The 15,572-nt window shown below is 35.6% G+C and overlaps 1 non-coding gene across 1 annotated transcript; it reads left to right on the plus strand.

Annotated features, from left to right (window-relative positions):
• The first annotated feature begins 12,969 nt into the window (after positions 1-12,969).
• LOC107786578 (uncharacterized) lies at positions 12,970-13,978 on the plus strand. The gene is made up of 2 exons (XR_012707806.1): positions 12,970-13,108; positions 13,606-13,978. It is a non-coding gene; the product is annotated as an uncharacterized LOC107786578 (transcript).
• Positions 13,979-15,572: the final 1,594 nt, after the last annotated feature.

Consider the following 15,572-nt stretch of genomic DNA (forward strand, 5'->3'; position numbering starts at 1 on the left):
TTTGAAGGGTCATTATATTTGGGTCATTTATATAAATATCATGTATAAACGAAAGTGGGAAAGTAAAACTTTGTGCGACAGAATTAAGAAGTGTTAATATTAGTACAACCATATTTAGATAAAATATATAATCATTAATCACAGTGTTGACTTCTTTAAGGATGAGTGAGAATTTAGCATTAATTCCTTTGATGAGTTTAAGCAAATTATAAACTATTCAAATTCTAGTGCATGTCATTGTTGTGGAACACTCGATAACGATATACGAGTATATCATCAAGTGAATATAGACTTGTAAATAAAGTGTCCCAAATGGCTAAGCCTATTTCCTCTCTCTACATGTCCGTTTTCATTTCTTTCTTCTTCAAATAGTAGTACAAATTATTATTGGTTTTATGCACACTTGGTAATCATAACGCTGCCATCAAATATAGATGAGAATTGGTAGAGATCTAAGATGGGGTTTCAACAAAGGGTCCTCAAGATTTAATTTGACTCTTTGATATTTGTGTTCAAATAAATTATAATGAAGTGATGGAGACAAGTTGGGATTTTTTTTTAAGTGTTGAATAAATGCCACTTTCTTCCTATCCAATGGTCCAAGATAAAGAAAAAAGCTTCAAAGCTAGCTATAGATTTATTAATTATTATGGTCCATTGAAACCCTTAAAGTGATATAATAAAGCTTAAAGGAGGTTAAGACAAATTAAGGTCCCTCGTGTTGTAATTGACATCTTCAGTTAATTAACTCCTACTTTGTGACTTAGATTGTATGATTAATTAATAACTAATGCATGCACACGTGTTGGTGATTAACCAACTAATTGTCTCATCTAATAGAAGTCTTTATTTTGGCAATGAAAAAGACAGCTGCACACACACTCAAATGTATAAGGTGGACTCCTTTTGAAAATAATACGAAATAAACAACAATTTAGAACAAGAAGTAAAAAGCTCTATAGCATGGATCGCACACAAACAAGTTGAACTGTGATAATTAGCCTACACTAATTTCCTATATAGCTAGTAGGGTATTTAGGGTTGCCACAAAAGAATCATTTTTTGGTTGAAGCAAATAACTCTTGATAGAAAATTCAAATAAGAGTCAATAGCCTTGATTATACATGGGGTTTCAATTATGTAACTTCACTTAATTCAAATTTTACATCTAAAGATAGGTGAGGATGAAATTTGAAAGGTCGCGTTGAGAGGGTTAGGCAAAGAGAGTAATTTGGGTGTGTTTGGTATAACGGAAAATGCTTTATGTGGAAAATATTTTCCAAGAAAATGTTTTCTTGAAAAACAGGTAGTAATCTTATTTATTTTATGGTGTTTGGTATGCATATTAAGGAAAATGACTTATCAAGAGTATTCATAAATAATTTAGATATAATAAACATGAAGCCATAAACTTTCAAACGAACAACCTTCCGAACCCACAAATTTCATAAACTTTCGAATTGCTAAACTTCGAAACCGTGGAATTTCGAACCCGTAAACTTTTAAATTCATAACTTTGGAACTTGTAAAATTTTGAACCTTTAAACCGATAAATAAAAAAACTAAAACTGAAAAATATATTTAAAAATTATTTTTTTTGGGGGGGGAGGCAGGGGGTGGGGGCAGGGGGCGTAGTAAAACGGAAAAAAACAGAAATTTAAATTACAAAAAAAGTTAATTTTTTTTGTGCACACGGTAAAAAAAAAAATTGTGCACGCGGGGGAGGAGGTGGAAGGTGCAGAAAAACGAAAAAAATAGAAATTTGAAATTGCAAAAATAAAAATTATGGTAAAAAAAATGATTTTTTTTGCAGTGGGGGATGGGGGTGGGGTGGAGGGATACTAGGGTGGGTGGTAACGGAAAAACTGAAATTTGAAAAAAAAAAGTCTTTTTATGAGAGAGGGGATGGGGTGGGTTGGTGAGGGTGGGGAAGGTTAGAAGGAGTTTTGAAAAATGTTTTCCCTTCTCTTGATAAGGAAAACATTTTCCTCCAATTGGAGGAAAATGAATTCATACGGAAAATATTTTTCAAAACATTTAAGCCAACCAAACATGGAAAAATTGGAAAATATTTTCCTTCATATCGAACACACTCTTTGTCTTATATTTTCTATTTTCAAGATATGAGTAATTTGGCAATTTGTGACACACTAGGCAAATTTCAAATTGACAAAATACGGAAGAGATGTTGGATATATAAGTAAACATGTCTTATATCCTAGTGAAGCTTTTAAAATCATACGGGCCTAGGCTCAAAGCGGACAATATCACTAGTGGGTTCGGTTGTTACATATGGTAACAGTCACTCCGCGTGCGACCTTGAATGGTGGTGGAGCAAACCTCAGAGGATGTTGATCCATATCGACAAAATACAGGAGAGATGTTGGGTATATAAGTAAACATGCCTTAGACCTTAGTGACGTATTTTAAAGCCGTGCGGACCTAGGCCTAAAGTGGATAATATCACTAGTGGGTTCGGCTGGTACACAACTTGCCCCAATTATGAGGTAAAAATAGCACGGGCTAGCCAGTTTTTGGACTGATTGAAAAATAGCCAGCGTTTGCAGAATCATTGAAAAATAGTCACTATTATGTGTATGAACTTCCAGCATATTATGTGTCACGACCCAAAATTCAACTAGTCGTGATGGCACCTAACCCAACCTAGTAGGTAAGCCAATTAATAATAGCCAATTTCTATGAAATTAATAAAACAATTAAATAGATAAAATTATTTGAATCTTATACATTCCCCAAGGACTGGTAGTACAAATCATGAGCTTCTAAGATTAGAAATTACAAAGCTGTTATGAAATAAGTACATCATCCGCTCGAAAAGTACATAAACAGATCTTTATGAATCGAAGGCTACCATGAACAAGATGCAGCTACAACCGGAACGCATGTACGTCTTCAAATCCAGCTCCCGTTGAACACATCAGCATCATCAATCAACATCTACACGCAAGGTGCAGAAGTGTAGTATGAGTACAACCGACCATATGTACTCAATAAATAACAAACCTAACTTTAGGTTGAAAGTAGTGACGAGCTGGAATAAAGGATGGGTCCACCAATAGCCAACAACAGTTCATAATAACATAAATCAAGTAATAAAAGAAGTGTCTCAGAAATAGGAGGCTCAGCTCGTTCACAGTTCCAGAAAATAGGCATGCTTTTCAGGCATCTTAGTGAAAACCCAAATACTTTACCGAAATTTTTCCAAAAAAATATAAGTAGCTTGAAAACTGTATTTTTTCCAAAAATCCTTTCAACAATAATTAAGATGTTTCATTTTCAAATAGCGTGAAGAAAGTACATCTATACGCCTACATGTCAAGATACGGGTAAAATCATGAATGTCATCATAACCGGATAGTAGAAGAAAATGCATCTCTAAGCATGTACCTCAAGTACGCATGTCATATGCAATGCCTCTCAGTGATAAACTCACGTACTCACACTCTCAGAGTACTCAATATTACTGTCTCGCATTCTCTCTCACCATGCTCAATACTCAGTACACTCAATCACTCAGCACTGTACAATATCTGCTACGACGTGCAACACGATCCACATACAGCCATTAGGCCCGTGGCGGCGTGCCACCCGATCCACATATATATAGCCATAAGACTCGTTGCGGCGTGCAACCTATATATATAATCAACTGCGCTCATTGGGGTGTGTGCAGACTCCGGAGGGGCTCCTTCAGTCCAAGCACTATCATAAATCAGTAAAAACCATCGTGAAGTGCAGCCCGATACCATAAATGTAATTAATATAACATGTTGTGGCGTGCAGCCCGGTCCCATAATGTAATCAATATAACATGTTGTGGCGTGCAGTCTGATCCCATAATATCACTCACACTCAAGCCCTCAGCCTCGCTCGGTCATCAATATCTCTAGTCTCTCGGGCTCACAATGCCATGAAACCAGCCCAAAATGATGATATGATGTGACAATAAATAGTAACGAAGACTAAGGCATGATATACATATGAATGTGTAAGACTGAGTATATAAAGCAACGAAAGCAGATAACTCAATAGCAGAGATGACCTCAGTGGGTCTCAGCAGGATAAGCATGTAGCATAGACATGGTTTCTAGCATGGATCACAGCTCAATAAGTCAAGTACGTAGGAATTTCATGGTTACAGGTGAGATCAGGTAACTACACAGTACCACAGAAATAATGGAGTCACAACTTACATGGTGCACGCCCACACGCCTGTCACCTAGCATATGTGTCACCTCAACACTAATCACATAACACGTAATTTGGGATTTCATACCCTCAGCACTAAGTTTAAAAGTGCTACTTACCTCGAACAAGCCAATTCCAATACGAACAAGCCAAGCAATGCTCCAAAAATGCCATCCCACGCGTACCGACCTCTAAACTGCTCAAAACTAACCAAAGGCAACTCAAATAATGCCAAAGGAAACAAACCTATCGATAAATGTTGAATCTTTAATCAAAAGCTCAAAATCATCCAAAAAGTCCAACCCGGGGCCGCACCTTGGAACCCGATAAAATTTATAAAATCCGATAACCCATTCAATTACGATTCCAACCATACTAGTTTCACTCAAATCCGACTCCAAATCGATGTTCAAAACTCAAAAATTGACATTATCAAACTTTAGGCTAAAACCTCCAATTTCCTCTTTAAAATTCATAATTCAATTACCAAAAATGAAGATAGATTCACCAAATATAACCAAAACCGAGTAGAGAACACTTACCCCAATTCATATGATGAAAATTGCTTTAAGAATCGCCTCAATCCGAGCTCCATAGCTCCAAAAATGTGAAAATGGTTGAATCCCCCGAAATAGAGTACTTTATAATTTGCTCAGGCATTCCTCTTATGCGAACGCGGGAAGTCCATCGCGTTTGCGATGAACAAAATGTGTTGCCACCAAAATTACTATATGTGATCGCGAACAAGCCTCCGCTAACGCAAAGAACAACTCAACACCCTCTCACCAGACACTACGCGAACGCGGCGACACTTGTGCGAACACGTAGAAGAAACTCAGATTCCCAGTTGCCCTCTCTTTACCCTATGCGAACGGGTCCTACACCATGCAAACACGATGCTTGACCTGCAGTAACCTACTCAAAAGCAAACCACTATTCACGAACGCAATGAAGAAACACTCAGCCTCAGATTTTTCCCCTTATGTGATCACATCCCTTAATCCGCGATCGCGAAGAACACTTGGTGCACCAGAAAACCAAATAGCACCAGCAATCAAATATGAAGGAAAAATAATCCGAAATCAAACTGAAACATGCCCAAGCCCCTCGGAACCCCGTCCGAACATACCAACAAGTCCCATAACATAATACGGACCTACTCGAGGCCTCAAATCACGCATAACAACATCGAAATGATGAATAGCACCTCAAATCAAATTTAAATGAACTTTGAACTTTCAACTTCCACAAGTCGTGCCAAAACATAGCAAACCAACTACACAAGTCCCAAATGGCATAATGAAGCTATTCCGATTCCCGAAACCACAATCCGAATCTGATATCAAAAAGTCCACTCCCGGTCATACTTTTCAAAAATCCAACTTTCATCATTTCAAGCCAAATTCAACGGCGAAAGTTGAATTTTTGAATTTGGCTGAGCTAACGGAACAATAAAAATTCCTAAATCAAATCCGGACACGCTCCTAAGTCCAAAATCACCCAACGGAGCTAACATGATCATAAAAATTCTAATCCGAGGTCAAATACTAAAAAGTCAAACTTGGTCAACTCTTCCAAATTTAAAGCTTCCTAGTTGAGAATTATTCTTCCAAATCAATTTTGAATAACCTGAAAACCAAAACCGGCGATTCACACAAGCCAAAATACATCATACAGAGCTACTCATACCCGGAAACTATCGAGTGAAGTGCAAATGCTCAAGATGACCGATCGAGTCGTTACATTATACTGGAACTCCAGCACGCGAAAAGTTCCAGCTTAATATACTGAAGATTGAAGCACCTATGTATGAATTTCCAGCATATTATACTGGAAGTATATTATGTTGGAACTCCAGTATATTATGCTGGAAGTCCGATATATTACGCTGGAACTCCACAATATTATGCTGGAAGTTTAGTATATTATACTGGAACTCCAGTATATTATGTTGGAAGTTCACATGTGAAAAATTCGAACTCCAGTATATTATGCTGGAATATTTTTCGAATTTTGAACAGTATTTTCGTTTAGATTTATCTTTACATAAAAAGTGACTAAATTTTAATTACTTTTGAAACTATGGCTATTTTTCAATTACCACTTGTATGGCTATCATTGAATTTCACCCAATTATGAGCTTTGCAACTATGTTTAGATCACAACGTATACTTTTATATACCAGAATAAATGTAGAACATGTATTGGTTTGCATTATATTCTTAGCAACAACATTTAAAAAACAAACATAGAGAACAAATTATTTCCTACAGTTACTTGTGTATTAATATCATCATCAATTATCTAGAACTCACCTCCTTTAATTGACTTTAGTGTAGAGCAAGTACACTCGATCGCAAGGCAATTTCCAGAAGAAAAATTTCGACCAACTCATCATACGTTTCTTCTTTAGTATATATACTCCAAACATCCTAAATTTAAAATTCCTAAACCTATATTCTTACTTCGCACGTTGCAATTGTCAAAAATAATAATAGTAAATAACTAATTTAGGATTATTGGGGAAACTTACTCACTATCGATGATTATACCAAACCACATGAATACGCCATAGTTGAGTATAAATTCATGAAGCGAGAATATATATAATACATATAAATTAATCGTGGTCTAACTTGAAAAGTAGTACAGTATGGAGAAACCATATATATAGAATTATAGATGTATTCATTATTAGTTCAGTGTAAACACCGAATATACGGTAAGTTTTTTTTCTGATAAATTAACGTATTTAGAAACTGATATTCAAATTTCCTTTAAAGTCCTCTCCCTCATCTATGCTTTATATCGACTCTTATACATGTCATTGTCACCTTTAATTTCAAACTAAGTTCTTGATGCCTGCTTTAGCTTGTCGGGTACTTCGAACCTACATATAAAATTTTCAATAGATTTATATAATCTACCACTTTTGATCCCTTACCGGACCGAGGTCCACCTCAATGGGTCCTTATTTAAAGAAGGGAGCAATATCAGAACCGATTAAAAAGCTTATTAATTTAATTGAAGCGTGATAGTCTTGTACACAAATCATTCACCGTAAATAAAGGGTTGTAGTACTGAGGAGGGTTCGTAAATAGTTAAGAATCCAACAAAGCCACAACCCCACCATCTGACTATATCTAGATAACTAATACTAGTACTAATATTAACTCTCTCTTTTTTTTTGGTCTGATTTTTTGCCTGCACAAGAGAAATTGGGAGTGAATCCAAAAAAGGGGTACTCAATTACATGGAAGAGTAAAATGGACAGAAGAGTATGAAATCCAACTGGATTTTTTTCTCTATTTTTTTCCTGCCCATGCCAGACATTTGATAATAAATTGAGTACTGCCAATAATCGATAACTTCATCATCATAATAATTGAAAGCCTTAGCTACCAAGAGGTTAGAGGAAACTGGAATATTTTTCTACTCAAATACTGTAGGTTAGTAGGTGACAGACAGGTAGAATATTAAGGGCTTAATATAACTTGTTTAACCATGCTGACATATAAGTGTTGTCAACTAATTAGACAACATACGAAATTATCATGAACTGCTAAGATAGTGCTCTTTATTGTATTGTTGGATACGTGAACAAAATTGTTAGCTTAAAAGAAAAAAAGAAAAAATTACATACAAAGGGTAGAGATGCTTTTAAATTGTGTGAGGTTTTTTTAGAAAAATCGTGTAGGCTTGATCTAAATCTAATGATATCACCGTATAAGAGTATCTTTAGGGCGGTTAGCCCAACAGTATAAAAAAGCTATTTCAGTGCTTATATACATCTTAGCATCGATTAATGGTTTACCTCCTAATAAAGTGTGATGACCCGATAGGTCATTTTACGTTTTAGAATCAAATTCTTTGTTCCGAAACGTTAAATATCTCATTTTAGCCTTTCTCGATTTATGTACGCGGTTTGGATATTTTTCCGGATGGATCCGGATTCGTATTTTGACGGTCCCGCTGAGACCGTATTGTAATTTGAGACCTGAGCATATACCCGGAATCGAATTTGGAGGTCCCTAGATCGAGTTATTATTTTTTGTTGAAAATTGAAGGTTTGAAAGTTTAATGATTTTAAAGAATTGACTGATGTTTGGTCTTGTTGATACCGGGTCCGTATTTTAGTTCCGGAGCCCGGTACAGGTCTATTATTATATTTATGGCTTGTCTATGAAATTTGGTGAGAAACAGAATTGGTTTGACGTGATTCATTCGTCCGATTGTAAAAATAGAAGTTTTAAAGATTTCTTGAAAATTTCATTTGATTTGGTGTTCAATTCGTAGTATTAGGTGTTATTTTGGCGATTTAATCGTGCGAGCAAGTTCGTATGATGTTTTTGGCCTTGTGTGCATGTTTGGTTTGGAGTCCCGAAGGCTTGGGTTAATTTCGGATAGGTTACGGAGTGGTTTGAACTTAGAAAATCACAGCTGGTGTATCAGATCTGCAGACTTCGCATTTGTGAGGTCTGCCTCGCAAATGCAAGCCCCGCATTTGCGAGCAATTGGCTGGGGGTGGACCTTCACATTTGCGAAGTTTTCGGTCGCATTTGCGATCCTCACAGTCCATATTTGCGAACATTATGTTCGCATTTGCGAAGGCAGCAGAGATGGGGAGCTTCGTTTGCGAAGCATTTCTCGCATTTGCGTGGTTCACAATTGGCCGCATTTGCCACGTCTACAGTTATGTAAAACTTAAGTTAGACGGAATTTTTCTCTCATTATCAAATTTTCAAAACCTAGAACCCTAGAGACGATTTTTCCAAGATCATTTCTTCCCCAAATCATTGGTAAGTGATTCTAACCTATTTCTTTTCAATCTTTCATTACATTTCACAAGTTTTTAACCTAAAATCTAGTGTTTTTATGGTAAAAATTGGAGGTTTGGGTAGAATCAGGAATTTTTGAGAAATTGGAATTTAGACCTCAAATTGAGGTCGGATTCCAAAATAAATTACATAACCGGACGGTGAATGGGTAATCGGATTTTGGTTCGAATTTCGGGTTTGGACCAAGCGGGACCAGGAGTTGACTTTTGTTGACTTTTTCAATAATGACCTAAATTGAATCTTTTACAATCGTGGGTATTTTCTAAGGCTTATTTTGAATCATTTGGTTGGTAATTTGCTAGATATTGTTGGTTCGGAGGCCTGTTTGAAAAACAAAGTTGTGGTTGAGCTTTGAGTGGTCTTTGGAGCGAGGTAAGTATTGTGTCTAACCTTGACTTAAGGGAAATAGGAACCCTCGGACTATGTGCTATGTGAATTTCATGTGAGCAGCGTATATGCAAGGTGACGAGTGCTTATACGCCGCTGAATTATCTGTTTTCCCTGATTTTCCGTTTTTTCCTTAATTATTTCCTTCCCTGTCTTAACTGTTATATGCTCTAATTGCTTTCCATGCTTAACTGCTACTTGTTACTCAATATCTTCTCATGCTAATGATGTTAGCTCTTTTCATAGTTTCATGATTCCCTGCTATTTGCTTAAATTGACTTACTTGCACCTTCTAATTGTCAATTACTGGATTGGTCTCGTTGTGTAGTATTAGTTGTGTAGATTCCTATATTGTACGAGTTTTCCTTTTTGGTTTAGTTTGGTATTTATTGATCGTAAGGGTTTTTTTTGGTTTGAACTGTTGATTTGATTGTACACATTGAGTACTTGGTATTGATATGGGTGGGATCGGGTTGCACGCCGAAGCAGGAGTAATAAGGGTGGATTGATATGGTGGAATAAGGGTGAATTCATACTATACAGTGAGATCGTGTTGCGCGCCGCAACAGGTGAAATAAGGGTAGATTGATATGGTGAAATAAGGGTGAACTATGATACCGATAATGATATATGGTGGGATCGGATAGCGCGCCACAACATATTTATATATATTATCTATGTTGTTGATGTTATTACGGTGAAATAAGGGAGGATTTTATGTTGTACGGTGGGATCGGATTGCGCACCGCAACAACCTATGTGTTTCTATTTCTTGAGCTATGTTTGTTTTTCGGTATTCTCATTTGAAATGCTAAGGATTGGTAATTCTGGACGACACTAGTTCATTTCTTGAGACTGTAATTATTGTTTTCAGTTGGCTGTTAAATCTTGTTCTGTATTTTCATTTTCTGTTATTATTATATACTGCGTACAGGTTGTAGTGTAGGTGACCCGCCTTAGCCTCGTCACTGATTCGTCGAGGTTAAGCTCGACACTTACATAGTACATGGGGTCAGTTGTACTCATACTACACTCTGCACTTCTTGTGCAGATTTTGGAGTCAGTCCCAGCGGCGGCTACTAGAGAGCTCGGATTGGTCAGCTTGCGGAGACTTGAGGTACAGCTACGCAACGCCCGCAGCTCTTGGAGTCCCCTTCCTTGTTTTTATTTAGCTGTGTATCTTCTTTTCAGACAGCTTTTATGTTATTTCAGACCCTTGTATGTACTATTCTAGTAGCTTGTGCACTTGTGACACCGTGTTCAGGGATGTATTTAATGTTTGGTTGTTTTAGCTTTCGCATTATTTACTTTGGATTATTGCAGTTAAATCAGTTCTTCTTCATTATTAAATTTAAACTGTTAAAAAAGATAAATTGTTCTAACGTTGACTTGCCTAGCAAGTGAAATATTAGGCGTCATCACGATCTCGACGGTGGAAATTTCGGGTCGTGACATAAAGACAGAAACGGTGGTCGGCAAGGTCGTTTGGTATGTAGGATAAGGTGCAATAAAGTGTAGGATTAAATTTATACTATGTTTGGTTGACGATATAGATAAATTTATACCGTCAACTAAACATGGTATAAATTTAATCCCAGTCTTAATACAGGATATCCCACATTATCCTATCAAACTTGGGATTATATTATTCCATCTCCTGTGTGGGATAAATTAGTCCAGAAATTATGGCGGATATTGAAGAATGTGTAACGGCAAAGAATGAATACCATATTCCTTGTAATGGGTCGGGTACTTAACGATATAGAATATTCCTCATTAAATGTTACTGGTGGGTGGCAGACATTTATTTCATCTCTGTGAGTATCATTCTCTCTGGTAACAGACGTGATCGTCGCCTTTAGACTCAACTATCTTCTGTCTTCGGCTCCACGTATCATTTCCTCGTGCGGTCATTTAATGTAAACATGTTTTATCCTATACAATACCGTCAACCAAATATCGTATAAATTTAATCTCACTCATCTTATCCCATCAAATTTGGGATTATATTATCCCACCTCCCAAATAGAATAAATTAGTTCAGAGTTATAATTCCAGGATAGTTTAATTCGCGTACTAAGCATTGTTACAGGATCCTGAAGCCACTAGCTACCCCATTCTAATTCATAATAAGTCAACCAACTTTCTAACAAAACGTACGGAATTAAGATTGTCAATTTGTATAGTCCATTTTCCTAAGAGAAGTTAAAGCTTTAATATGTTGGCAAGCAAACAAAGTATTATATTGGAAATTGATAAGAAAAAAAAGTTACATATAAAATGTATTGATACTATAAAGGGTGCATGTGAGGCTTTTCCTCGAGAAACCTTGCGGGTTTGACTCAAAATAAATAATATGATACAATATTAAGAGTATGTGTGAGCCGGCTTAGCCCAATAACTAATATCAAAACCAATGTTTGACAAAATAAGTATAGAGATGACAAAGTGATGACATGTTGCCCCACTTGGTACCTTTGCCAGTTTACGAGCGTTGCATAATACTTTTACCCATAGCTCACGAAAAAAAAACCTATGGGCTTTGTTGGTCATAAATAATCGATGCTATGGATAGCACACAGTGAATCTCCAGATAAGCCTAAGAATCATAGTGTGAGGGGCCATGTGGGTATTTAAGAGGAAAATTGTTGGATACATGAAAAAGGTCCTCCATGAAAGTTGATAAGAAAAAGAAGTTCTTAAAAGATATTATGATATTTTTAATGACATGAGATCTTTTTGGAGAAAATTATACGATCTTGACCCAAAAAAATAATATCACACATGTTAAAAGTATCTTTCGACCGACTTAACCCAACAAAGATTCCCCTCCCACCACTGTGTAACAGACCAAACACGAAATAACCTATAGTTGTCATGTTCTTTGCAAATTCCTATATCTAGATGCCAAAGGAAAAAAGCATAAGGAATAACTACAATGCCCGTTATGAGAAATATGACACGAGCCTACCAGGTGTGACTAAGAATAATGTGCATTTATATGCATGGATATGTAGGTGAATAGTGAAAAATAATTAGGAATAGTAGGTGAACACATGGCATATTTTGATAAGTTCTTCACCTGAACATGACAAATACTAGAAGGGAAATTTTATACCATAGTGACAAATATGCCCTCTTTTCATAAATACACCAACTCCTAAGATAGATAAACCAAGATATAAGTACAAAAAAAATAAAAAAAAAAATAGAAAAATATAGGAAGTTAATAAGGCAGAGAGACATATCCCTCTTATAAGGCTTTTTCTACATGGAAATAGATGGATTGCTGCTATTTGTAATCATGAGTCCCTTAGTCATCATTACTATACTTGAAAAAATATTAGCCTCCTCTCTCTCTTCTCTCTCTCCCCTAATTAGTTGCAAAAATAGCCAGGGAACCACATGGTAAGTAGTAATGCTTATTCATATTGAAAACTACAATTCCACCTATTTATAGGATCGCACCACCTTCATATACTTCAACTCAACATTTCATTATAGCACACCTCTATTCCTCTCACTTTCTTCTTGAACTAAAACACACACACACAAAAAGAGGAAGAAATGTGTATCAGTTCTGCAGAGTGGAGTTCATCACGTCCCATTTATGTTTTAATGCAGAAAAAACAACGACCAAAGCTCTCTCGAGTTCAAGTTCATAGGCTTACAAGGTATTTGACAAAAGATTAATTGGTGCTCTTTTATTCTTTCACTTTATTTTATGATCACTTTCCTCTTTAAGGTGTGAAGATCTTTTTTTTTCGCCTATAGTGTAATTAGTGGATTATGTAATGAAAGGAGTAAAAAAGGGCAGCCTAATGCATTAAGTTCCCGATATATGTGGGGTGCGGGAAAGGGCAAGACCTATGTAGTCTTACCCAACATTTCTCTAAGAGGCTGTTTTGACAGCTCGAACTCGTGACCTCTTGGTCTCATAGCAATAACTTTACCAGTTATGCCAATGAAGGAGTAAAAAACTTTTATTCTATCAGTATATTTTAATCTGTTTTAGCAAGTAACGATCTTTATTTTCAGGTTACTAATCTCATTTTTTATAAACGGCAACCGTAGTTATCTTTTAAATGACCTGATACTTGTAAAAATTCCTTTACATCATCAATATATAGAAATTAAATTGTTAATTAATTGGTTTTTTCTGGTTATGAAGGAGGAAGAGAAGTGAGGAAAAAGCAGCTGAGGATATGGAAATGAGAAACTTGAAGCTATACATGGAAAATATGAGCATTTTAGAGGAGAATGAGAAATTGAGGAAGAAGGCAAGCCTCCTCCATCAAGAAAACCTTAGTTTAATGTCTCAGTTTCAGAAGAAATTTTCTCAATTTGACACAGGCTCCACTACTCTTAACCAACTTCCCATTCATAAGCAATCATGTCAATGAAGAAAGTAACTGTTATATTAATGAGGGAAAAGAGTGGATAAAAATAATATTCACTTAGTGTATATGTATGCTAGCTACTTTTGTTATTCATAAATTATTTCGTTTATGTTGTTATAAAATTAGAGTACTTCTTGGTAATTAGTTTTATTTGTGTAAGCTGAATTAGCGATCTGAAAAAGAAGATGACAATATGCCATATAACAGGTTGAATTACATCGATAGTGTAATCTAGAAATGAGTTTTTCTTGATTTTTACTTTTTTAGCTAGTTAATTGTGGGACAATCAGATTCAGGGGAAAGAGAAAAACGGCTTATAAAGCTAATAAAAGATGAACACATAAAAATCTAAAATAAAGGACACTAAAAAATCTGACAAACTTTATACTAGCATGTTTTGGTCCTTTAGAAGCTTTAAAAATAAAAAGTAGGACAAACTTTTTTGTCACAAATATTTTGGGGATGAGCTTATTATATATAATAAAGACGAGAGAAAAAAACAAAAAGGAGTCTTTGGTAGGATTTAAACGTTTAAATTTAAATAGTGCAAATGAAGTAGCAATGCATGCGCCAAAGTTCTCTTTAAACACTATCCTGATAGGCGAAGGCGAGAGGTGCAAGCACTACGAGATGGAAAACGATTTTTAATTAAACAGAAAAAGAAAGTCAATATATTCTTGAAATAGTGGCCAATATTGCTAACTAGCTTAATTAGTTATAAATTGCTCTAACTCGTTCATTCGCAATCTAATACAAGAAAGTCGTTCTTGTAATAGATGCATATAGATTTATGAAAATTCAAATGCTAGTGTGGAAGCTAATTTATTATTTACTCATTTGAGTTAAAAATAAAGTATGGGGAAGAAATGATTTAACAGGCAAAGTAACAGTAAAATGAAGTTTAGTTTAGGATCATGTAAATTGCATAAATCCAACCAAAAACAACCTTTTCTTTTCCCAAAAAAGGAGTTATTTGAAGCTTCTTAACACGTGAGGTAACTAAAATCATAAGTAAAAATAGCACTTTTTCAAAAGTCAGGGCTGTTGGCTCGAGACTGTCTGTTTCTCTATGGCAACATTAGCTTTATTTAATTGTTCAATTATATAAAACTCCACTTTTATGGAAGAAATCAAAAAAATACTTTTAATCAACTTCAAATGCAATAACAAACAGTATTCACATCTGAATTAATAATAAAACTGGACTGGTAGGCTTTGATTTTTTCTTTGCGAAGCCAAGGGTTCATATTCCTAGTTTCAGGATATCATGAAGTAGAATTAATACACGATTTTAAGAAGATGATTTAAGTTATATATATTGATAATGCAAAAAAACTTCACACCAACAGTGTAATTTAACATACTTTATCATGTTATCATATATTACCACATAAGATATTGACTGTGTAAATATTTCTTAGAGTGTTTAGCAGAAAACTTAAACTTTATAAGAAATTAATTATCCTCTAGTATTAGCCCCAGTGAGGAGGTGTGAGAGGTTAACATTGGAAAGACTACATAGAGGTAGAGGTAAGTCAAAGAAGAGGTAGGGAGAGGTTATTAAACAAGACATAGTGCAGCTTCAGCTGACGAGGACATGACCCTTGATAGGAAGGTATGGAGGTCGAGGATTAGGGTAGTAAACTAGGTAGTCTAGAATGTTCATAACAGTAGGATTGGCACGTAGTCTCGCTTTTTGTTGGTAGTAGATTTTTGTGACTAACCGTTGTTTTCTTTC

Source organism: Nicotiana tabacum, chromosome 1, assembly GCF_000715075.1.
Source record: "Nicotiana tabacum cultivar K326 chromosome 1, ASM71507v2, whole genome shotgun sequence".
NCBI lineage: Eukaryota > Viridiplantae > Streptophyta > Magnoliopsida > Solanales > Solanaceae > Nicotiana > Nicotiana tabacum.